This window comes from Canis lupus, chromosome 7 (assembly GCF_011100685.1).
Source record: "Canis lupus familiaris isolate Mischka breed German Shepherd chromosome 7, alternate assembly UU_Cfam_GSD_1.0, whole genome shotgun sequence".
In the NCBI taxonomy this organism is placed as follows: Eukaryota; Metazoa; Chordata; class Mammalia; order Carnivora; family Canidae; genus Canis; species Canis lupus.
This window is the reverse complement of record NC_049228.1, coordinates 60,830,646-60,856,576: the sequence shown is the minus strand read 5'-3', so window position 1 is coordinate 60,856,576 and position 25,931 is coordinate 60,830,646. Positions and strand designations below refer to the sequence as shown.

The 25,931-nt window shown below is 38.0% G+C and overlaps 1 protein-coding gene across 1 annotated transcript in view; it reads right to left on the bottom strand.

The window, feature by feature from the left end:
- The window catches only part of CDH2 (cadherin 2), a 213,869-nt gene that overhangs the window by 102,225 nt on the left and 85,713 nt on the right, over positions 1-25,931 (bottom strand).

Below are 25,931 nucleotides of genomic sequence, written 5' to 3'. Positions count from 1 at the left end.
GGATGTCTACTGAGACAAATTTACTTGACTAGGACAGATCTGATAGCATAGCTGTGTATATGTAAAGCTTCACGCCATTTAAGCTACACATCCCTGGGATTTGTAGACAAAAGTATCCTCTTTCATGCTTCAAAAGCATTAACCGGTTTTTCGACTTTCTTCCTAAAGGAGCTTCAGATTATTATTGGTAACCATCTATAGTCTACAATCTTCAAAAATCACTAGCGGCAGAGTATATTGCATATAACCAGCCCCAATTTATTCCATCATTAAGATCGACTTAGGCAAAGGAAAAAGTAATATAATATTTATTGCCTGCCTGAGAGGCGTTAACGGCCCAAACAACTTAAAATATATGCTGTCCTTCATTTATTTCTCCAGACATGTCTGGATGAGAACCATCTGGAGATTTCTCAAAACTATGAATTCCTCGAAGTTGGGGGCAGGGGGTGTGCAGAGGGAGGTTTACTCTCCTCTGTGTCAAAAGGAGCTTCATCTCTGAAGATAATATGTGTATGGAAGCAATTCCTGGGAATTTGGACTGTTTCCCTCATCCCTGTTCTTTTGCCGGCTTCCTATAAACTAGTCATTTTTCCATGAGGCAGTAGTCACAGCATGGGAAGATATACCAGGGTGTGATAAGAGGGCAAGAGAAGGGTATCAATATAAGAGAAGGAAGGAAGGAAGCAAGGAAAGAAGGAAGGAAAGAACTAAAACAGATAAACAGAGATGAATATAATTATTCACCTCCCCCAGTTCTGAGGTGGTTTGAAGAAAAGGAACAAATAAATGAACATGCTGAGCCAACAAACCAGAGGATTCAAAAACCTCGAGCTCTATTTAACAAAGGCACTAAATATAAATTAAAGTGAATATTTACTTAAAATGAGAAAATAAACTACCAAAATTACTGGAGCCTTGAGAGATTCAGGTCTCTTTCTTCTGAGATCTCTTTAGGCAATTTACCAGAAGTGTTTCCAGATTACATCCTGGCCTCTCTTTTCCTCCTGGGAGGCCCTGAAATAACTCCCAGCAAAGCCAGCACTCAGAGTCTAAAAGTGAAGGCCCTTAAACTCTCAGCTTCCTTAGCTTCCCAATAAACCTGCCTGTGCTGTCTCCTACTCCCTCAGCTTGTCTTCTCCAAGAACCATGAAAGTTCAGGTCCCTTCCTTCCCAGCAGCGGTTCACCGTAAGATCTCTCATACCCAAGAATGTCACAGACAAAGGTCACTACAATTCAGGTGCTATGCCCTATGGCTACTAAAAAACTGGAAATTGCGATGACTATCCCGTTTGGAGCTCACTTCAGTTCTCTGTCCTGCTTGTAAAGGGAGCTCTTGAGAGCTGAGCCAGAAACGCTATAATCAAGGGGTTTATCTTCTGTTGACACTTGATTGTTCAGAGAGGTGACAAGATCTAAGCCAAGATCTCAAGCCAGGGTCCCAACTCCATTAGGCTTCACAACTGATTATCTATACAACATAGCATCCATGTACCAGGAGGCAGGAAGTAGTAGGTGGATTAAGGAGTATCCAAAACAACATTTTCATACAGAAGATGTCTTATCTAATAAGGCACCTGAGTTATAGGGTAAGAAGAATCCATTCTAGAACAAATGTAATAGAGGAATCTCTTGAAAGAACTGCTATTTTCAACTACAAATGCTAGAAGCACTTGATAGAATCTCCTTATATGGAAAAGGGATTACTGTCCTACATTCTCAGACACTGGCTCAAGTGCTAAGAATGCCGCTACAGTGATAATCCAGTCATTGTCAACCTCTAAGGAAATCCATGGTCACTTGGTATAGAATTGGTTCTTTGTTTGTCCTGGGTGCTGGCATTATAAGAAATATTACATCGACCTCTTACTTCTCCATCATTGTGGTCATCACCATCATTATCATCATCCTGCCTACTTCACCATCATCATCGTCATCATTATTCTTATCACTGTCGTCGTCATCATCATCATCATCATCACCATAATTCTCCAATACCAAATTCTGTAGAAGACTGTAAGCAATCCTATAACCCTTATCATAGTCCCCTGGGTGATGAAATTATCAGTTAACTCGTAAGAGCTGGAAGACCACCTCCATCTATTTCTTATAGGAGATACCGGACTTAAATGTTAAAGGTTTGAAGAAGATCACAAAATTAAATTTCATTCTCCCTAGGTTCTGATGGTTATTCACTCAGATAGGTACCCAATCTGATTTAAAAAAAAGGGGGGGGGGGGCATCTTTGGGCTTTCTAGTTAAAAGCAGGGGTAGAGTGTAATAAGCTCAAGCTATATAATCCCTCCCACTCTTTCTCTTTGTTCATCAAATATTTGAGAGCCTCCTGTTTCAGGATTTGGATGTCAATTTATGATACAACTCTATTTGAAAACCATGTGAAAAGTACTTAGCCGCAGCCTTTAAAACAGTTATTCTTAAATTCAAAATGTTTATCTAAAAAACTATAACTCAACTGGCTTGAACTGGATGGTACATTTGAATTGCACACAGGAAAAAGAAAAGACTTTACCCTGGCATACACTTACTAACTATAAAATAATTTTATCTTTAAAACTTATTACAGATGAACTTCATAAATGCAGATATTTCATAAAGAGAACACCAGTTTTACATTATTCAAGTAAAACTAGGGTTTCTGATCAGACTATTTTTAGATTTTAAGGTTGTCACCTTTAGAGCAAGAGTTCGAACAAAGGCTCTTAGTTTAATTATCAACAGTTTTTAGAATAATTCTTGATAGCAAGGCATGGAATTGTATTGACAACCCCCTTCTCCAAATAGACCCCTTCACTTATCAAAGGCAAAACTCTCTTTTTCTTACTGCCTATCAAACAGACAAGCATGTAATTAAAACCATTTTACTAATTCTCTTCTTAGTTTAGGTGCCACTGAAAAGCTGGTACTACTCTACTGTTTGAATAATGATTTCTATTGTACTAAAGTTGAATCTGAATTGTACGAAGGATTAAGTTTTACTATTGGATCAGCTGGTGAAAAAAAAGTTAATCTGTAAATTACACAAATGTTTATTGTCAGAATCTGAAATCCACAATATGAGCACATTTAGCATTCAGAAGAAGACTCAATTCTTGAAATATTTACATATATGTTCCTCCATTATGAAAGAACTGGCAAATCCCACAAAATATAAAAGCTTAAAGTAAATTTCAAGTAACACTGAAATAAAAGCCTTAAAATAAGAACATTGTAGAAACGTGGTTTTCTACTTGGATCTTTCTCCAAGAAAGAGGTTTTAAAAAAAACAAACCTATGAAAACAAAACTTCATAAACTGGAGAGGAAAACAAACTCTATGAATGAACAAACAAATAAATTGCATAGATTTATATACTTCCTGGTAATGGTAATAATCACTTATTTTAAAAATTCACAGAACCTGAAAGCAAGTATTTGCAAACTCATATTGATAAGATTGCAATGTATATCTTTATGATTTTGGTTTTGTCTTGGTTTTTCTTTATTTTTAGTGACACTATTTTAACACCTTTATTGAGGTGTAATTCTCGTATTATACAATTCACCCATTTAAAGTATACAAGTTAATGGCTTTTAGTATATCCATAGAGTTGTACATCCATTACTACAATCAATTTTAGAACACTTCTATTACCCAGAAAGAAACTCCACACCTCTTAGTCATCACTTCTGTTACTACCCCCATCCCAACTCCCTACCACCCAACCCTAGGCATCCACTCATCTACTTTCTATGTTTATAGATAGACCTATTCTAGATATTACATATAATCATACAATATGCAGTCCTCTGTGACTGGCTTCTTTCACTTTAGCATAATATTTTCAAGGGTCATTCATGTTGCAGCAATGTATCAGTACTTCACTTCTTTTTATGGCTGAGTCATATTATATTAGATGGATAGACCACATTTTATGTATCCATTCGTCCAGTAGATGGACATTTGGGTTACTTCAAATTGATCAATTTTTTACCTAGTTAAAAGAATAGTATATCTTGCTTTTCCTTTTTTGACTAAAGGTATCCATCCTATAAAGCTCTTTCAATAAAGCATCCTCACCTCAAAATAAACTAATTTACTTTCTGTTCAGGATTATGGATGTATCAAATGTTTCTGAGAGTCAAGTTGTAATATTCATGAGCAAGACCCACCACCTTATATCATTTTTCTCATTTAATGAAATGGATTCTCTAGTTACAGTGAAATAAAAATTATTTCTGAGTTTCAAGTTGTAGGGATCTGGAAATTGATGCTCATGATGGACTGCAAAGAATTATCAAAATAAACCTGAATACAAAACCCCAAATGTAGTATAATGACAGTAAAACTATTCCGCAGGAAGAAAGAGTAATATATGTCCTGATTCACCTGTTCTCTCTCCCTCTGATCTCAGCCAAAGATTCAATTGACTAAATCCACCTAAAAACAGAGGGCAAAAGAGCCCACTGATGGAGTCACACAGGTAAACCTCCTGGGGCCGAGAGTACATTTTGAGGGGCAAAGAGAAGACATCTGGTCTCCAAGCACTACAAATCATATTTTGAATTTTGGAAGCTAAGAGTCAAAGAGGGAATAGAAATACCAGAGTTGCTAGCTGTTGACCTTCTAGGTCTCAACATTATTAGCATACATAATGGTTATCTATAAACACAAGAAACTCCAATCCATAAGTAGTCAGTATGTATTTCTGAAGTTCCAAGGGAGGGAAATTAACAAATGCACACATCCAAACACTCATAATGCCCCTACCAAGACCATGTTGAACATTCTGACAAGACATGGGAAAAAGTGTTCCTGACCAGCACAAAACTTATCAACAAATTAAAAATAAACTGAATTTATTCATACAGCAGATAATGCAGATGCTCGGTATTAAAAGTGGAAGAAGTGTTAACAGCATGACCAAAATAGCTTCATCAAGTCTTGACGCAAGGTTATGACACCTAAGGTCCATACATGAAGATAATAACGTTAGCTACTATCAATCAGTACTAGCAGCTTTAAGACTAAACTTAGTCTCAAAAAGGCTGACAAGAAATGCCCTCGAGCTATAGAAGAGCTGCAGAACCAGAACTGTCTCATCAAGGTGAACCAGCTCTCATGCTATTCTGTTAACTAGAGACTAATTTGACACAACCTGATAGGTGCTATGCTGGTGAAAAGCTATTCAATCTGAGATGTATTTAATAACATCAAAATTTTTAATTAAACAAGAGAAGGACAAGCCATTCTCTACCCTATAATAAACCATCTTTACTCTTTTTCTCTTTTGCTATTTTTGGAGACTAAAAAGGTGCAGCATTGTCACATGTTACACAAGGGGCATATTCCTGGATTCTCCCTTAATTCCAGGACGAAGCATGACAAAGGACTGAGGATATTTCTATTTACAATTTTGAAGTGGAGCCATCATGAAAACTCATTTGGTTCAACCACTTTGAAACTGTAGCAATCTTGACAGATTTTTTTTTTTTTTAATTTTTGGGAAGATGCACATTACTTCAGATGCACAAAGCTTTATATTTTTATATATACTTTTATGGTATGGTATTTACAATTTTGGAAATTCAGTGACACTGTAGTACTAACCTTTGCTTGTTTTTTTAATCTAGAATCTTCAAAAATTTTTGAGGCAACAATCTGAAAAGGTTAGTATGATTACCCTTTGAGTGGGAAAAAAAATCAATTTTATTCTGAACCTCCAATATTACTCTCATGCAATGGACATTAAATTTCATCCTTCCCAAAGGAACTACCCTCCTCATTTTATACTCTCTTCAATAGTAACTCTTTTTTGTTGTTGTTGTTCCAAGTTTTCAAATGTCCAGAACCAAGAGACTCAGTGATAACCAAGTCACTTCAATGCTACTTTCTAGGGTACTGTAGCTTCTTTCGGGTGATTATCTTAAGTACTCCTCCCTGAGATCTTAAGAATAAAAGACAACTTTTGATATCACACCTCAGATTATCAGTACCCAGTTCTCACAGGCTTATTCGATGCCTGTTATTACAGCACATACAAAAGGAATTAGCTGCCCCACCAGAATATGAGACACAAGAAGGCATCAACCATGTTTTATGTGGGGGTGGAGTCACCACCAAAATGAGCCTGAGCTGTATTCAGTGTTGATGCTTCAGCTCATCTGGATGCATCTCGGGTCCAGATAAATGTATATAAAGACATAAAACCTTCTCTATATGAGGCATCTTGCCAGGAGTAAAAGTTGCACAGGAAGTATATATAGTATTTGCAGCTATTGTTATGCCCTCTTAAAAGTACAACTACAACTATTACCTCTCCAATTTATCAAGTGCTTTCACAGTTATTATCTTATTTGAGTCATCTTACAACCAAATGAGGTAGGTATAATTACCCTATTTAATTTCTAAGGCTGGGAGAAAAGTGAGCAAAACCTTCTAAGGTCCTTTATGGGTGGAGCAGAGTGGGATTTGCACTGGGTTTTCTACTGACTACAAGCCAAGTGCTCATTCCATCAGGTAGTAGGACACTACCCACCGCCAGACCCGAGGGAAGCCAGGGACAGAATACAGAGACCAAAGTGTTGATCAGGGCATCTGAGAAGACAGCAGCAGTACTAGTTTAGCCTCAATTCCTCACCAGATGAGACCAGGTCTGCAAAATAAGAACTGCAGGAACCTTCTGGAACACGTACTGTGAGTAGAGCACGGAGAACGCAGTAAGCCTAGCCCCAGCTCTCACGGAGCCTAACTGGAGACAACAAAGTGTAAACAAGTAATTAAATGTCATAAGATAAATGTTTTAGGAGAGACAGCAAAGGTAGAGAGGCGAAATATCAGGAAATGGTAAAAAGCATACCACACTGCTAATCACGAGCAATCCATTAGTGGTAGGATTTGGATTAAATTACAACTAGATTTTACTTATTTATTATTCATGAGACATTCTGTTTTTCAATTATTTTTTTCTCCTCCACATTAGCCCACCCATTTTAAAGCCTCAAGCATTAATTTGATTTCCCGCCAATAATTTGAAGATAATGATTTGTGTCTCGGTTCCGTGTGCATGGATCTTCTTTTGATAATTTGGAGAGAAAATGATGTGTATCTCCCCTCTTTTCAGACAGTGGCCTTAGGGATTTTATTCATCGTGGGGGTAGGGCCTTAGCTTTTCTGACAGATTCTGGAAACAGGAAGACAGAAATCCAAAACTCAACAAATCTGTCAAACTCATTTTCTTGCAGGGTTTTCTGCCAATTTTTGTGTGCTCTCTCTTTCTCTCACTCTCTCTTTCTCTTCCTTCCTTTCACCCTCCTCCCCCCTCTCTCTTTTTCTTCTTTTAAGTAAGAGGAAGAAATTGGGAAAGTATGTTTCTCATGGTTCCTAAAGGAGCAGAGTAAAAATGCTAGTGAGCAAAAATGCAGGTGTGCACCAGCTGGAAGGTCACTCTGCTCCTTGGAGAACAAAGCAGGAAGGTAACATGGGCAAGTGGGAGTGAGTGCAAGGAGCAGAGAAGCAGGCGGGAGGGACATCTGTCCATAGCTGTCACTCCATCACCATGCCTCTACAACAGAAACTGGGGACAGGAGGCTGACCTCAGACTTCCTGGGATTGTAAGACTTTGACCTGCCCTCCCCTCCCTCACCTCTTATCTTCCCATTAGCCTGAAAGTAGGGAAAGAATTCAACTTTTATTGCTAAATAATTAACAAAGCGCTGGCATTCTGACAAGTTGGCATGCATTTTCTTAATCAGCAACCCACCCAAGTAATTTTGTTTATAAGCTACTTAAGATAAATCCTGTCACTTAAATATTCTAGATGAGCCTATGTACACTGTCTATTTCCTTGGAGTAGTTTGAGTAAATGCTTTCTCTCAGCGTTACTCCTCATTCCAGCCCACAATTTGGCTTCTTTTCACTCAGGGACTATACTAGTAACCCTAAGAGTAGTAATAATTATGTCTACAGCAGTTCCACCATCATTAGGAGAAATGATTACATTTTTGAGACTTTCTTATCATACAATTCCTCTTCTGAGATCTTAGAAATTCAACGGACAGTATGGATAATGAAATTGCTCCTGATAAGGCCACCAATGACTGCTTAATTGCTAAAGTCAATGTCACTGTAGAGTGCCGCTTTCTCATTTTTTAAGATTTACTTATTTGCGAAAGAGAGAGAGAGAGAGAAGGCGGGGCAGAGGGAGAGGGAGAAAAATCTTCAAGCAGACTCCCTGCTAAGCACAGACTGATGCAGGGCTGGATCCCAGGACCCTGAGATCATGACTTGAGCCGAAATCATGAGTCAGACATTTAACTGAGCCACTGAGGTGCCCCTGTAGGGTGCTTCTTTTGAAAGAAACAGCAACAGTTGACACCATGGATACCCTGTTCCTTCTGCCTGGAACCTGCCCCACCCCTCATCAACCTGGCCCTGGTTACCACTCTGTTGGTCCTCTCCCACTTCTGCATCTTCTCCTTATCAGTCTCTTTCTTCTACCTTTCTCTAGAACATGGATGTGCTCCCTGGTTTGAACGTCCTTTAACTGCAAAAAGCCCTTTTCCTGTCCGAGCTAATGCTTGACTTGCCACGACACTAGCCTTACACTCAACTGCCATACTGCATGCCTTCCAGCTTCTGAGCAGCATCTACATTTATGTGGCTCTCTTTCCATTTCAATGTCTCCATCTCCACTTGATAAAGGCCTCTTCAACCTTGAAGACCCCACCTGGCACAGGTTTCCGTCCTCACCACAATTTGGGACCATGTACTTCTTAATTGTTCATCTGACCCACTACTTCCACCAGGCCACCAGGTCTAGGACCCTGTCCCTCTAGTTAAGCACTGGATTCCTCTAGGACTTAGCAAGTCACTAATAAAGACTTCCAAGTAATAAAACAGACTCAAAGGTCATATTCAAAAGATAGAGACCAAATACAAAACAAACCAATGGATTTCCATGAAATGTTTACATGTAACACAGGGAGACTTTCTGAACTTTGTGATGTATTTTGCTACTAAAATGTATCATTCTCCAAACAAAAGTAATCAAAAGACCTTAAAAAAACTATGCCCAAGTCAATTATTTCCACTCTATGCAAAGTAATACTTGAACACATTAGTGGTTATCACAAACTCAAAATAAAAATCCATCAATGTTCAAAAGCATATGAACCCTATTTGGATTTGTGGGTTACATCCAAGGTTATGGGTGTATGTATTTAACTATATATACATATGCTCCCATAGACACACTCACCTAGAGTTCCTATTTCCGTCTGGGCTGCCAGTATACTAACTGTCAATAATCTAACATAAATTATATAGCTGGTGACACAGACTCTTTTCTTCAAAAAAATAATCATTTTATAGATGCATATAAGCTAGAGGGTACTGCAAGAATATCAATGAGAATCATTATGCCTGTAATTTGGACTACATTTCCTTCAGTACTCCAGTGTAAACAAATCTTCTCCCAAATAGCCCTATTAGTAAATGAAATATTTACTGCATCAATAAATTTGCCACAAAATTTGCTGACCAAAAATGTTTTTAATGTAGAGAACTTCATTTCACAAGGCATTTATTTCATATCCTTTGTCAAGGTTCACATACAATGAAGGCCTTTAAAAAGCTTAACAGGCCTGTTTTCCAATGACATTTTTTTTTAAGTTTTTATTTTTAAAAAATCAATATAAATATAGGAGCACTTATTTGATTGTTTTTCTTTGAAAAATATAAATCAAGCTCCTGAAACTCTAGAAAATGAAAACACTATTTTAAGTTCTGCTTTTAGAATTGTCCCTGTATGAGTCCTGAAATGCTTATATCTTTTAAGTTGGGGGAGGGGGTTATTCTTATTAAAAGGGTGACCTTGAGCCTTCTTACCTTACTAAAAGGCAGATGACAGTATCACTCTGCTGAGACTGCTGTAAAGATTATCATATATGGGAAGCATTTAGCCTGGTATTTGGTTCACTGAAAGTTACACTATACATATTTATAGTATTGGTGAAAAAAAATAAAGCTTCTGGTGGGGTATTCTAGGCTCTGGAGTGAGAGCACCTGGATGCAAAATGTGACTTCGGGAGGAATTTACTTATTGTGCCCAAGATCCAATGTCCTTACCTACAAAAGCAGTATAACCAGATGACCCAGCTCCTAGGGTTGCTGCAAGATTCAATGAGATAGTGCATAGAAAGAGCTCTGCACAGCACCTAGAGAATCATTATCTTATTATTTCCATTGCATTAATTTTATTAGCATGTTGCAGGGAGGAGAAGGCAGGGAGATGTGGCCAACAAATTCTAGAAAACTACAAATTCTCTCTACAGGAATCTTTAAAATTAAACTTTTATTCACATGACAATTTTTTAAGTTAACAAGGTAACATGATGCCCACTTGTGTCCACATGCACAAAACAATACAAAGCAGTGATGGAAAAGTGAACTTAATATGTAGATGATACTCTCATCAAGCAAAGGTGAAATTATACCATACCTTCATTGTATGAAGTTTTGACACAGTTTGAATATGGAATGCTGTAAGAAAACTGGCTGTTATAAGACACATGAATACATGAGAATACTGAATCCCCTAACACCGGTACACTTTGTACAATGATAGCTTCAACAAAACATCATCATTCAGGACAATGAATTGACAGTCTAATTCTAATTTTAAAGGCTTTTTGTGGGGTATGTTTAAAGTTACTTTGCTTTTACAGTTATATGAGATATATTGTAAGAAAGGTTTAACTGGTTTCATATTTTGCACATTTATAACTACCAAGATACAATTTACATTTTCACTGAAAAAGACTCTTTTATTTTCCAAGCTTGAGAAATACTGTTTTTAGGGAAATCATTGATTTGTTCATCAGATCGCTCACAAAAATACACCCAACCATCTTTGCCAATCACTGATAGATGAAAAAGCAGAGAATTGTGAAAATTAACTGAGCTAATGCATGAGAAGAACTCTATGTAGTATGTCTCTTGCCCTCAATAAAGGTGCACCATCGTTTATTACCACTACCATCATCATTATTATCATCATCTATCACCGTCATCATCATCATCATCTATAAAAGCATCTATCCATCTTCCATTTTGAGAATAAAACCTAGATGCTATTTGAATCAAATAGCCAAAATGGTAATACATGTTAATTTCATCTTTCCTATTTTAGATAATTACTGTTTTCTGGTATATTGGCCACATGCTTTGCTGTTTTAAGTATGTTAAACCTGGTAAAAACCAACCAGTTGAGTAACGGCGTATAATTCTACTTATTTATAACGGCAGAAGCCATAATCTTTGGAATAAAAATTACATGAATAAATTACATCAGAGATTTACAGAATCTTCAAATTGAATAAAATGAAAACTTACCAAGGAAGATATTATCAAATCAGAAATTAAAACAAGATTTAAAAGATTTCCTTTAGTAAAGGAAATTACCAGTATGAAATATCCAAAAATCTCTGCTTATATTAGAATGGGACTTCTCCTCTGGACATTAATAACATCATTTGCCTATACTGTAATCAGAGGGCAAACCCCTCCCCCACTTTGAGCTGTAATCATCCTTACCTGGTTTCACTAAAGGACTTCCAGTTCCTTAAGCCTACAGGAATATTTCTTAGTTATCTTTGCATCTAGGAACTTAGTAAGTCCTAACAAATATTTACTAAATAAATAATTAAAACAGTCTAACATTTAGCTACTTAAATTGTCTAAGGTTCCTCCTAGGCTTAGCTTAATTCCCAAAATAAAGCTGAAGTTAAAAAGTCATTCTCCTCCTCTTTACTGTCCATAGATAGGAATGAGTAACATTTTTCATCTTGATCTAGATTATTACTACCCTTGCTCTCTAATCATTCTTTCTATTCTATTGTTTAATTTCTTCATTAGTCCTTAAAATATGGTAATATATCTTGCAAACAATATTCTACAGTAGAGGCATAGCACAGGGTTTACTTTATTTGCATTTTTGTGTGTGTCTGAGTCCTGTCTATATACAATCAAAATACATTTTTCAGCTTTATTTGGGTCTCTCCCATTATCTGTGGTTCTATAAGTTGAGTATTCTCCTTTTTTTTTTTTAAAGATTTTATTTATTTATTCATGAGAGACACACAGAAAGGCAGAGACACAGGCAGAGGGAGAAGCAGGCTCCCTGTGGGGAGTCCAATGTGGGACTCGATCCTTGGCACTCCGGGATCATGCCCTGAGCTGAAGACAGCCACTTAACCACTGAGCCAATCAGGCACCCCTGAGTATTCTCCTTTGATGCGAATTATTCTGCTTTTACAGAGATCATAGCTTATTGCACCTAATCCCAATGAATGATTTTTCCTTTGTAGGATCCAATTATTAAGGACAGAAAAAAAAGGAAAAGAAAAGAAAGGATGTTCTGGTCAATGTTTTAAAGTAGTAAAGATTCCCTGGGATCCCTGGGTGGCGCAGCAGTTTAGCGCCTGCCTTTGGCCCAGGGCGCGATCCTGGAGACCCGGGATCGAATCCCACATCAGGCTCCCGGTGCATGGAGCCTGCTTCTCCCTCTGCCTATGTCTCTGCCTCTCTCTCTCTCTCTCTGTGTGACTATCATAAATAAATGAAAAAAAAAAAAGTAGTAAAGATTCCCAATTCCAGTCCAGCTATTAAGTCAAAGGCAAGATGACACGTCCTTGAGAAAGGAAGAGTTCTGTCAAGCAGGACACTCCTGAAGCCACAGTTGTCCTTGGCTAGGGCAATGCCCTATGACAGAGACTTTAATTTTAGTAGATAGAATGGGTAGTCTTTTTGAAAAATGAACTTTTTTTTTCATATGTCATATGATCATAGAGACTTAAATGATTTTTAAAAACTGGCCTGTTACTTTTTAAGTAATACAAAAATAAATTTTTTGTAGAGACTTGAGGTCAGAAAGATACCTTCCTACCTATAACACACAAACTGAAACTCTCTATAATGACATTACCCAGTGTCTGATCATGGGCCCTAAGAAGCTTTCAGTGATGAATGACAGATTCCTCAGAAAGAGGATGCAGGGCTGATATTCGAAAGTGACAGAAGAATATTCTGGTAATTAATTTACTGGAAGGTGGAGGAAAGACAAAACCCTGAGGGCAAAGCAAAAACCAAGAAGACAGTTGCTCTAAGGCAAAACAGAAATTAGCAATGAACATCTAAGGTCACTACCTAAAATCGAACACAGAGCAGGGGCCTGTCAGAGATATTCCAAAAACCAGGATCCACCAATCTTGGTTTTTATTTCCTACTTACTAAGGCTACTTGAAATATCCCCTATTCCTACTCAAAAAGATATTAAAATTTAATAGAAGTCATGTTAAAACACTAGTTTATAATTCTAACTGTTGTTTTATGTTTGTTTGAAATTATTAGACATTATCTCATAAATGTAGTAATTAGGTCTTTCGGAAATGAACCCAGCCCAAGACAATAGAGGAAAAAGAAATACTTGAAAAAAAAAAACAAAAAACCCTAAAATCTTGATCAAAGTATGCTGAAACAAATCTTCATGAGTTTGATAGAGCTTAAAGTTACTTTTTTATCTAATGTGGCTTATTTGAGAAATCACATTCATGCTAAAATTTAACCCAACGACCAGCCTCCCTTATGTGTTGTACAGTAAATTGGGAAATTTCTCAATTCCCCTTCACTCAATCAGCTAATATTACTGAGCACCTAGGATATTCTACACCTTGTAATACAAGGAAAAATACTTAATAGTAATCAAAAAGATCATGCTTCATAGTTAAATCAGATTTCCGGTAATATACAGATCCCTATCAGATTTCCAGTAATACACAGATCCCAATAAGCTTAGCACCTGCTAACTCCTGGAAAGCATAGCTGTGCCTTCCCCGGTGTCTTTCATTCAACCACTCCTTCCACCTTGAATGCCTTCTTATCCAAAAAATAAGCAGCCCACTGAGCAGCTTTGTGATAAAGGGTAAAAAAAGACTAAGCTCTGAGCCTTGGCCTCCTCATTGAACAAAGGCCACTGTGAGGTCCAGCCTGATTTCTTCGACACCACAGACTCACACAAACTTTCAACATTTGTATATCCGGGGCACCTGGGTGGCTCGGTGGTTGAGCATCTGCCTTTGGCTCAGGGTATGATCCCAGGGCCCTAGGATCAAGTCCCACATCGGGTTTCCCATGGGGCACCTGCTTCTCCCTCTGCCTATGTCTCTGCCTCTCTGTGTCTTTCATGAATGAATGAATAAATAAATAAAACTTAAAAAAAATTGTAGATCCAGCATAAGATGCTGTTTGTCTATCTAGGTCAAGATAATCTCCCCTTTTCTGAACTCCTTCATGTCTAACAATTTAGCATTTGTTTTTTAACTGTGAAGTTAGTAATTCTCCCCAGATAAAATTTATTTCTCCTTAAATCATGAAGCACTTGGTCCAATAACTATTCACTGATTCATTTATTGTTGAAGCCTAGAGTAAAGCCATTTAGGTAATTTTTTCAAAAAGTAAATAGCTTAGATATTAAAATTAACTTTTAGGAAATGTTTTAAAATGAAGAGAATCCCTCATAAACCAGCTATTTTTTTAAGGACTTTTTTTTTAAACAAACTAGTTGTAGTTTTTTATCTGCTAATGTTTTGCAAGTTCCAATATTATAAATCTTAGTTCTTAGACCATCCTGCAAAAGTAGAATTTCTCTATTACCTGAGTAAAGTACAATATTAATTGTATTATTTCACTATCATGTGTAACAATGCTTCGTGAGGAGCATACCATCTGGCCTCAGGACTGTTCATAAGACTTTCCTGAAGAATGATTGCGTTGCACTTGTAAGATTAATTATTTTCTATGCTACAAGCATCAGCACCTGTCGGCATGGTTAAATGGTTAGCTTAGCAACTACTGGACATCATATACTGTTCAGCATTAAGGTAATGAAGTATCTGTGAATAAAGTTTGCCAAAGATGAAACATTTTAGCATGGGGTATTTCATTTGATCAAAATATAGAGCATAAGCAGGTAAGAAAGCAAAAGTTTAGAATTTTCTTCATTGTCATCTCTTAAATGGCATTTCCTTCCATATCAGTTCCTTAAATAACATAATCAAGTCCAAGAGTAGGATTACAGCCTAGTAAAACCTTGCTATGAACTACTGACAATTTTACTATAACTAAATGACAGATTCAAATATTTTGTACTTGTTATAATAAGGCTTACAGCCACCTTAAGGTTTTAAAAGAACTTTTAAAATGGCAACCAATACTTTTAGTCATGTTTACATTTCTTCTCTGGAGACTTCACCGTGTACATTGATGTGGATGAGCCAAAGTGCATCAAATTCCTATTAAATATTTTTGTCACACAAAAGATTTTATTAGGTACCTCCATCCAGTAATTAATTTACATTTTTTTTTGCTACAAATTGTTCAAAGATTCACAAGCAATTCTCATCATCTCATTAATCCTATTTTATATTAGATTATAAAATGGTGTGTTACACATGTTGTTTTACGGCCACACAGCTATTCCTTAAATGGATGCTTTCTTAATTGTACTTAGTTTCTTGAATCTAAGGCAAATACGCTGTAAATTTTTTCCATTATTTAGGACACAAGGAAACAGAACAGGAAAAATACTGTCAATACCCATCAGCAAGAGTGAATACCTTCTCTTAGGGGGAGTATTTCAGCATTGGTGGAGGGCTGGTCTGAACCAACTAGAAGGTTCTTTTTCACCTTGGTCTATGACCACAAGAATTGGGTTTATTCTTCTTCTTCACAAGTGAACTAAACTAAAGGAGTCTAAAAATACTTTGTGAGCAGCCTAAAAGCAAGTGACAATTTATGCCAACTGAGCAGAAAAGGATGCTGATATTAAATTTGCTGCCTATGGACTTCCTACAGGAGAAGGCCTGGTAAAACATGTTTGTTGCTGTTGATCTGTTTGCAGAGCCATTCTCTCAATTAGCTCCCGGAGACACAGATAGTATAATTAAGTAACTAAAGATAACATCCCCCAAGAAGCTCATTTTCAGCACCAGGAATAAGACTACAGCAGTATCTTGCCTACATTTCATATTTTATTGTTCCTGCCCACCTGCTGCTGGAGGTGTTAATGAAGAGACAGGAGCCAAAAGTCACATGATATTGAGAAAGCTAAAAATCTTTTTTTTTAGTTTAGAAGATTTTATTTATTTATTCATGAGGACACACACACACACACACACACACACACACACAGAAACAGGCAGAGAGAAGCAGACCCATGCAGGGAGCCTGATGTGGGACTCTATCCCAGGACACCAGGATCATGCCCTGAGCCGAACGAAGGCAGGCACCCAACCGCTGAGCCACCCACGGGCCCTGAGAAGGCTAAAAATCTGAAAAGGAAGCACTTTGACCCTTAAAAAATACTTTACTGTTAAAGATACTAAGACCCCAGATATAAAGGACTCACTCAAGGTCACAAAGCTGGTTAGTTGTTGAACAAGAACCCAGATTTTCCTTATTTTTAGTCCAAAGTTTACTCACCAAGTGTTCACATTTATTGAACTTTTATTTCAACATGCTCTCTCATTCCTCAAAGGTATGATACATTTTACAGCTGACTAAAAACACATAACCACACTATAGTCAAATGAATCAAACCATGTTTTTCTTGGAGGCAAATGGAAATGGGCACAGATATCATAAAGTCAGGAGGGGCAATATTTGTCCTAAATTCAGCATTGAGGGAACATAGGACATTGGCTCTGTGACCAGTTCCTCACAATCACAGTTTTACATGGGGGTGGGATGGTACATATTTTGGGTTAGTTAGCTCTACATCTGTTTGCCTTATAGAGTTCAGCAGACCGAGATTTTGCAGAGCTCAGAGAGCTGTCCCCTCAGCTTGGTTCACACAGAATCTGAAGCTGGTCCTGGGTAGCCAGTAAGCAAATCAGCCATGAAGACTTTTGTCTGACAAATCTGAATTACCAAATACCAACAATACATGACTCAGTGCTAGCAGCCAGCATAAATGAATCCTATTTATTTAATTCTCTGTATACCTATTAGCCTCTGAGCCTTTACAAATACTACTCAAAGGCGAGCATATCGCTTTTATGTCACCTGAAAACTGGCCAGCAATTCTAAAGACAAAAGTCAATCCCTTACTCTGAATTCTAAGGATACCAATCAGGCTAGTTCTTTTTTTTTTTTTTTTTATAAATTTTTATTTATTTATGATAGTCACACAGACAGAGGCAGAGACCAGGCAGAGGGAGAAGCAGGCTCCATGCACCGGGAGCCCGACATGGGATTCGATCCCGGGTCTCCAGGATCGCGCCCTGGGCCAAAGGCAGGCGCCAAACGGCTGCGCCACCCAGGGATCCCAATCAGGCTAGTTCTGCTAAAAAGTCACTGAGCTCAAGCACAGGGGGAAGAGATTTTCTTATTTCCTTCATGGTAGTTTCTTTGTTGTTTCGTTTTTATAGAGAAGCTCGGGAGTACCAAAGAATAACAGTAAGAGTTACTGACATTTCAGAAGTGGCTTCTGTGTCTTTATCTGAAAAATGCCAGAGAATCTCCCTGTTAATCTGGTTTTTCCAAACCACATAGGAAGGAAGCCAGTTTTAATACTATTTCTCAGAGAAGGAAGGGTACTGGGAAGTAAGGGGCAGTATAAGCACACAGATCAGACACACACACACACACACACACATACACACACAAATACACACACACACACCAGGCCAGTGCAGCACGCAGATCACATGCACACACACCCCAGGCCACTCTTACTAGCTAATTGGCCAGCTAAAAACTGTTCCAGTTTGGCCTGATCCTTCAAACCTCATCCACCCAGCAAAACCTCAAAAACTGGGGATCAGTAGAGGAAAGTACAATCCTCTCATCCAGATGCAGGAAGCTGAGACCTTCTGAGAAAAATCTTATAACTATGCGTCAGCTCCAGAGCATGCCTTGAGTCCTAACTGAGCAACCAGTATCTCTGATTTTATTTTCTTGTTGTCCATGTTATCTCTCTTTCTCCCATTTCCTCAAGGACCATTGTGAACCTTCCCGAGGCTCGGCCCAACTCTTGTAACTTCATCAGGAAAGACCATGTGTCTCCTGGGAAGATGGAGACTGTCAGCCATGGTCAAAGTTCAATTCCCCACTCTTCATCCTGCAACCCTGTCAAAAGCCACACTCATTCCTAATTCTGGGACTCCACTTGAAAGTCCTTTGCGAGGAGCCTTTCAGTTGTGTCCTTGATCCTGATGTCATCTAGAGGCATCTTTTCTTTTTAAACATCTGTCTTTACACCTTCCTTGTACATAGGACACATACTTGTTCAAAAACAGTCATTTTTCTCCCCAGGCCTTACTTTAAAAATAAAAAGCAATTCATGAGAGACACAGAGAAAGGCAGAGACAAAGGCAGAGGGAGAAGCAGGCTCCCTGTGAAGAGCCTGACACAGGACTCAATCCCAGGACCCTGGGATCACATCCTGAGCTGAAGGTAGACGCTCAACCACTGAACCACCCAGGCATCCTTCCTCAGGTCTTACCTTAATGCACTTCTCAGTTCTAATGGTCAGGCTCTGCACCCACTCTCACACGTACAACTCATGCCTATTGACAGATAAATGCACCCCACGGCTCAAACGTGGAGGAAAGATACTTCCCCACCTGGCCATCACAATAGGCTATTCTACTTATTCCAACTTGCTTCTCTGAGTAGGCTTGACTTCCCATCTCAGGTTCCTAATTTCCCTTCCCGTTAAATTAATTCCCTGAGGCATCATTCCCATATCATGGCTCTTCTAAGTCATAGGATATCCTCTGTTACCACATGGTATGAACAAATAACTCCCTCCTGGCAGCTCCTAGATGTCTTCAAAGTAGCCCAGACTTAACCTCCATCTTTAGAAAACCATGGCCAGAAATCTGCTTGGCACTGCTTGATGTTGCCATGTTCAGGGGCATCTGAAAACCACACATCTGAGGGACCTTTCTTCTCAGTCTGGTCCTATACTCTCTATCTCTTTTCCCAGCACTGGGGTCATAACAATCCTTGGATCCTTACTGCGTGTAACTGTGTTTGGGACTTTAATACATTCTTAAGGTGCTGAATGAATGAACGGATTAATTACTTCAAATATTATAATATCCTACGAAATTAGCATTTGGGTCATGTGAATAACATGATGGTCAGTGCCATGGGACACAGGTTATAAACTCCTCCACTCCCTGTTTTCTCAAAGGCCAATACCAGTATCACCTACCCCGAAGCATGTTCACCACTATATTATAAACTTGTTTCAGAAACTAATGATATTTAGTGACCAGACGATAGGGCCTTTGGGACCAAGTTAATATCTACCTTACACAAGGGAGAAGTTGAACATTCTAGCAGGCAGATACAGTGAGGCTAAATTTACTTTGGAACAACCTGGTTTGCAATTGAGAAGTTGATGCAATTAAGAAAATGTGTTTATACATTTCCAAAGCAGGGATTAATGGGGTTACTATTTTCTCAGCCTAATGAAGTGGCTTCTCAGTTCCAGAATTACCCTCACAGTCCTTTCCAACATCAGAATTCCGTCCTTCTTCAGTTATTGCTATGCTTATGCAATTCCTCTACTTCTGCCCAATTCCTTAAGTCTCCTGGTCAAACTTTGCTAATTTCCTTTATTTATTAAGCCGTTATTGTTTCTCAGTAAAAGGTCCATTTACTTATCATTCAATCACGTTTGAGGACTTTCTCTCCCACTGAGAACAGACTGTGTGCGTAACAAAAATCTTTAGAGTATAATCAGGAATAGAAGAACAAATTCCCTGGGTCGGCCTTACATCCTGTCAAAATCAGGATCCTACAGCTCTGTGGGGACACTGACCGTGGTTCTAAACAGCATATGAATCTGGACAATTACAAATGTATGTTTTTGCTTTTTTGCTCAGACACAAGCCACACTAGGGGCTTGCCTCAAGTTCAATGGCTCCTTGTATTCAGTCAGTTTCTCAGCCCATGTTCTCATCTCATTAGAATTTCTGTATCCTCTGGTCTTGCAGAGTTCCCTTTACCTTCTTTTGTATCAGACAAAAGATGGTAATTTACGTCTAATTAACGGAACTGAGTCATAATGAGTTCTTTTCTCTTAGACAGCGTTTGAATGTCCAAAATAACCAGCAAGATTGGGCTTTTTACTCTCTCTCCAGCTTAAGGCTTTATAACACAATGCTCTTATTCAGGCCTCCTACTTTGCATACAGTCAGAGGGCTGGAGGTTATCCACATTGTGAAATTCTTTGGCTAGTTATGCCCGGAGTGCTTTAATGGCATGCGGGGCAGATTTAATATTTTCTGCTAAGCAGATCTGTTGAAACAGTCAAGCTTACGATTGCATCCCTTCTATGTCTCTTCCTCGAACTCTGAAATGATATTTTTTGCCAGTTGATGAATTTGATAGCATTCTTTATGAGATCAATTTCCTCGCAAAAGATACAGAAGACAGGATGAAAGACAAGTTAGATGCAAAGTGCACAAAGGGCTGCACATCTGTGTGAAGAGAAGCATGGTCAGGCATAAAACAGTTTTCCCCAAGCCATGAGGAGGGACAAAGGTGGAATGATGTAAACAACAACATCCCACCTGAAGAAAGCAAAAGCACATGTTCCAACAGGAACAGTAACCAGGATAAAGTACTAGAAGCATCTTCTTCCTCTCTTACATGCCAAGGTATTTTAAAATGACCTTATACACGCAGGCATGCCAACACAAACAAACCAGAGTCTGAACACCACTAGCATCGTGCCCTCCTGCAATGACATTATTTCGACATATTGGGTTTTTACTCCTAGGACCATCTTCATTCAATCTTTCCATTACATTGGGTTAAAAAGAAAAAGAAAAAAAATAATAATCCTCTGTCTACGCTTTGACTACCTCAATACCCAAATACAAATTCCTTTAATATAATATCGTTTTATCTTTTATTTATTTATTTTAAATTTTTAATTTATTTATTCATGAGAGATCAAAGAGAGAGAGACAGAGACACAGGCAGAGGGAGAAGCTCCTGAAGGAAGCCCAATGTGGGACACGATCCCAGGACCCCGGGATCACGACCTGAGCTGAAGGCAGATGCTCAACCACTGAACCACCCAGACGCCCCTTGTTACATCTTTTAAAGCATGGCAAGACCACCTCACTGTCATTGTCTTCTGCTGCAATGTACCGTCTGCTTTGTTCCAATCTTAAAATCAAAAAGACAAGAAAACAAAAAGCATGCTGACCAGACCTTCATTATGGGAGCCATGGACAGGGAAATTACACCTGTGTTACACAGAAGGGCAGGCAAATCCAGGCTACCAATACTCAGATATTCGTAGTTTGTCTCCTCATTTTTTTCCTCCCCCATAGAAGGGGGGGGAATATAAAATTTACAAACAGAAGCTCCCCAGTAGACATACTTGATTTGTCAAAATGGAAAGATGATTCTTTGGTAACTAGGCTGCTGGCGAAAATATTAAACCAGACAGTAAGTCAGAGAAAATTAAATGCTACCTTGATTAATTAGGCTTAATGGGTAAGAAGCAACTAATTTATAATGCTAAGTTGACAAAAAATAGGTTAAAGAAAAAAAGAGACCTTCACATCAAATTAAAGTATAATTTCTTTTTCTTTTTTTGGCAGGGAGGATAGACCGGTACTCAAAAAACGATCTACATTTTTGAGTATATAAACAAAAATCTCTACAGACACTTTTAAGCAATTGTCCTTGCACAACGACAGTGAAAATCCAGTATCAGAAATAAACCATACATATGGAGCTCTGAACGTGCAAACGGCTTTGAAGGTTAATTTGTAAATCTGACATTTGAACCACAAGATTTTCCAAACTAAACTGAAAATCATGGGGATGTCTCCACTCAAGGTCAGAGCATTTTTTTCTAATCTAGAGCATAGTGAATTTACAGCATGAGGGACCTCACAACATTGGCTGCTATCTCATGCCCTTGAAGGCATGCAGACAGTCATGGGGGAGAAATGTTCTAGGTATAGGTCTGTCCTAGAAGGTTCTGGGGTACCTCCCAAAGTGGGCAGATAGGGGAATAAAATTCTCCAGTGCCAACAGCACCCCCCAGTGGTGGGGAAGATTCCTACTGGGTTGGGTTGGGTGGGTGGGGGTGGCCCATGGTGGCCACGTTGGCACCAAGTGGAGTGTTTCTAAACTGGGGGCTGTCTCTACTTATCAAAAGATAACCACAACTCAAAGTAGTGTAAGTGAAGTAAGAATGAAAGCAGATACTGTGTACAGGAGAGAAAGCACAAGGTTTATACCAAGTGCTGGGTAAAGAATAAAGTGCAATTCAAAGGGGGAGAAAAAAACAAACTACAGCTGACTTTGAAAAAAATACATAGATTATTATACTTAAGTATAACTTACAAATTAACTTCTAAAAGAGCTCTGTAAACAAATAAAAATCTACATGCCTGTGACTTAGTTTTACTCATTTGTTCTGTCTTGTAACTGAATATACACAGAAAAGAGAAAGTATAGGATTTGACAACAGATTAGAAGTATGCCTCCCTTTACTTGCCATTCATTTTCTTTTTAAGATCTTATTTATTTATTCATGAGAGACACAGAGAGAGGCAGAGACATAGGCAGAGGGAGAAGCAGGCTCCCCCAGGGGAGCTTGACTGGGACTCGATCGCAGGATCCCGGGATCATGCCCTGAGTTGAAGGCAGACACAAAGCCATCCAGGCATCCCTTTACTTGCCATTCAAAACCTTTAATACACTCCAGAAGACTATTTCCTAATAAAGAACTGCAAGAAACATTGCATAAAAGCCCAAATGCCAAAGAAACTTACTTTTACTCTAAGCAAATCAGGACACGATGAACAGAAAACTTTCTGGGAAAAAAAAATTAGGATTTCGAATAAAGGCGTCAAAACACAACAGAAGTCCTTCCAGATAATAACTACCACAGAAAAATCAAACAGTAATATTCAGTCTCAACTTAGAAAGTATTACCAATTGCATACATTTCTTCACATTATAATTATTATTACAATTAACAGGATTTCCTAGATGTAAAAAACCTTTTAAGTGGTTATTATGTCTCTCTCCCCAGAAATACCTAGTTTTTCACAATCTCTTTTCCCCAAAGAATTGCATATAAATTGATAGTCTGGAAATAAAGTCATACATTAAATGTCCTCAAATTATTTAAATAACTTAAACAATTTCAACTACAATTTTGTTCAAGACCAATAATCTTTCCTAAAGTACATGGTTAATTAAATTTAATTTATTGATTTCCTATTGGGTTATATCTATTAATTGTTTTTTTTTAAAGGTAGATTAGAAGAAGTAAGTTTACCTGAAATTATGATTAGTACTCTTACCAAGTCTAATTCCAAGAGATACATTCAACAACACATATTTATTTATTGGGCACACAATATCTAAATGTATAGAAAAAGTGCCAGGAATATAGCAAGAAACAAGACAGAGCCTGATTCCTGTCCTACTGGAGACCTCCATACTTTAGATCCATATCTGGTAGACAGAGAATCTTCAATACTATAAACTGTGCTTTTACAAACTCTTTGGCTATATCCTTTTAGTATATTTTTGAGGTTTCAATAATAACAAACTAAAATGTAGTTAGCACACCTCAAAAAATTATTAAATGCCACAGATGTAAGGGTCTTAGGCTCTTCCTTTCCTTTGTGAATTTAAGTAATTTTTTTTTAAATTTTTAAACATTTTATTTATTTTGAGAGAGAGATAGCATGCACGCACATGCATGGGGGCTGGGGGGGAGGGGGCATGGAGAAGAGGCAGAGGGAGAGCGAGGATCCCAAACAGACTCCATGCTGAGCACAGAGCCCGTCATGGGACTGATCCCAATGACCCTGAGATCATGACCCAAGTGGGAATCAAGAGTTGGAGGCTTAGCCTACTGAGTCACCCAGGTGCCTCAAATATAAGTACTTTTTAAAACATTTATAAACAAAACTATACAAAAACACAGAATTTTGTGGACTCCTTCCAACATATTAATAATTGCTCTTTTAGCATCTGTTAACTAACCTAATACATAATGAAAAAATACTTCAGTATGTGTTTAAATACATGCTCATTACACTGATCTCAATAATATTTAAATTAATTTGGAAAACAGTGGCAAATATGAGGTGTTAAGTGACATACAGATTTGTACAATTGGATGATAATCCTGAGGCCACTTAGAGGAAAGAACCAAAAATCTCATCTACTTCCTTCATGTCACCACTACAGCACAACTAAAGGCCAGAAATGACTGAACCATCTTCCCAAGGTCACACCACTGGCTAGCAATTTAGCTGACTTGGCTACAGTGAGGTCCACAAGCTTCCACCTAGGTAGTATCTCAAAACATCTGCTTAGACGTTACCCACAAACTTCCTGTCAAAGAGTACATTAGTTTTTCATCTACAAAATTCAAAAGTAAACACTGTGCACATTTATTATAGTATCTTCTACTGCATTCCAGCAAACTCTTCGAAATGCTACATATGCTTTTCTACTTCCAATCTTATGGTAGATAAGAATTTAACAAAAGCAAAAATATAACTTTAGGGCAAAAGACAAATTTTATTTTATTGTACTGTAGAATGTTATATCTATCATGGCCTAAAAACACCCAGAAGCTAGTATAATATTTCTAATGCAACATGTATCTTACTGGTTTGGGGAAGGGAAGAAAAAGGACTCATTCCTTTTCACTCTGCCTACAACTAGAACACTGAGATAATAGAGATTAAGCCTTAAATTTCTATATCCAATAGTAGTAGAATCACAAGAGGACTGAAAAAGCATTTGTCTCTACAAGCTAATACCCAATATGTTAGTCCTTTGGGCAGTTTACATTGATTTTGCATTTAATTGCATAGGCTGCCTTTCCCATATTTTCCAGGACAAAGCTGTAAAAATGATAGGATCTAGATAAACTCTGATATGAAGCCAAAAGAAGAAAGTAAACTTAAGAGTACTGGTTTCTGTAACACCTATGTGATTGCAAGAGGTGATTTTTTTTGGGGGGGGGAGGGGTGGTTTTCTTTTTTTTCCTGCCGATTTGAGGGATCCCTGGGTGGCGCAGCGGTTTGGCGCCTGCCTTTGGCCCAGGGCGCTATCCTGGAGACCCGGGATCGAATCCCACGTCGGGCTCCCGGTGCATGGGGCCTGCTTCTCCCTCTGCCTGTGTCTCTGCCTCATTCTCTCTCTCTCTCTCTGTGACTATCACAAATAAATAAAAATTAAAAAAGAATATTTAAAAAAAAAAGACCGATTTGAGAACAGAGGTGATAAAATTGTACATTCTCTCCTTTCCCTTTTTTCTCTCACTGTTCTTACATTACTTTGATAAAACAGGAAGAAAGTAGAAACAGCCCCTGACACCTTTCACCTACTTTATAACTAATTGGGTTTAATTCCCTCTCCTTCAGTTAGCCACCTGACTTTGTCTTTCAGTCTGTCTGGCAAATATTTCACAACTCCTTCGACATGTTTTTGCAGTGTTGGGACAAAATAAAATAAAATAAAATAGCTCATTAATTTTTGTTACCATCGAAGAAGATAAAATAATATTTTGATGGGAATGAAGCAATTAATCCTAATGATTAACTCAAATTATTTTTCAAAGCATAGATTTCCTGAAGCTTCACAGAAAAAGATACTTTAAAGACAACCTACTGATCTGCTGTTTGAAGGAGGTGTCATTGGAAAATTAATTAACAAAATACTGATGGTTTAGGACATCCTCAAAGGGATCATGAGGAAACGACATTAATAAAAACTTGTTTCTAAAGAAAATGATAGATCTATTTTTTTATTTGATTAACTGAACTGTTCTAATCACTCTTTAAACAAGGACCCCCTGCAT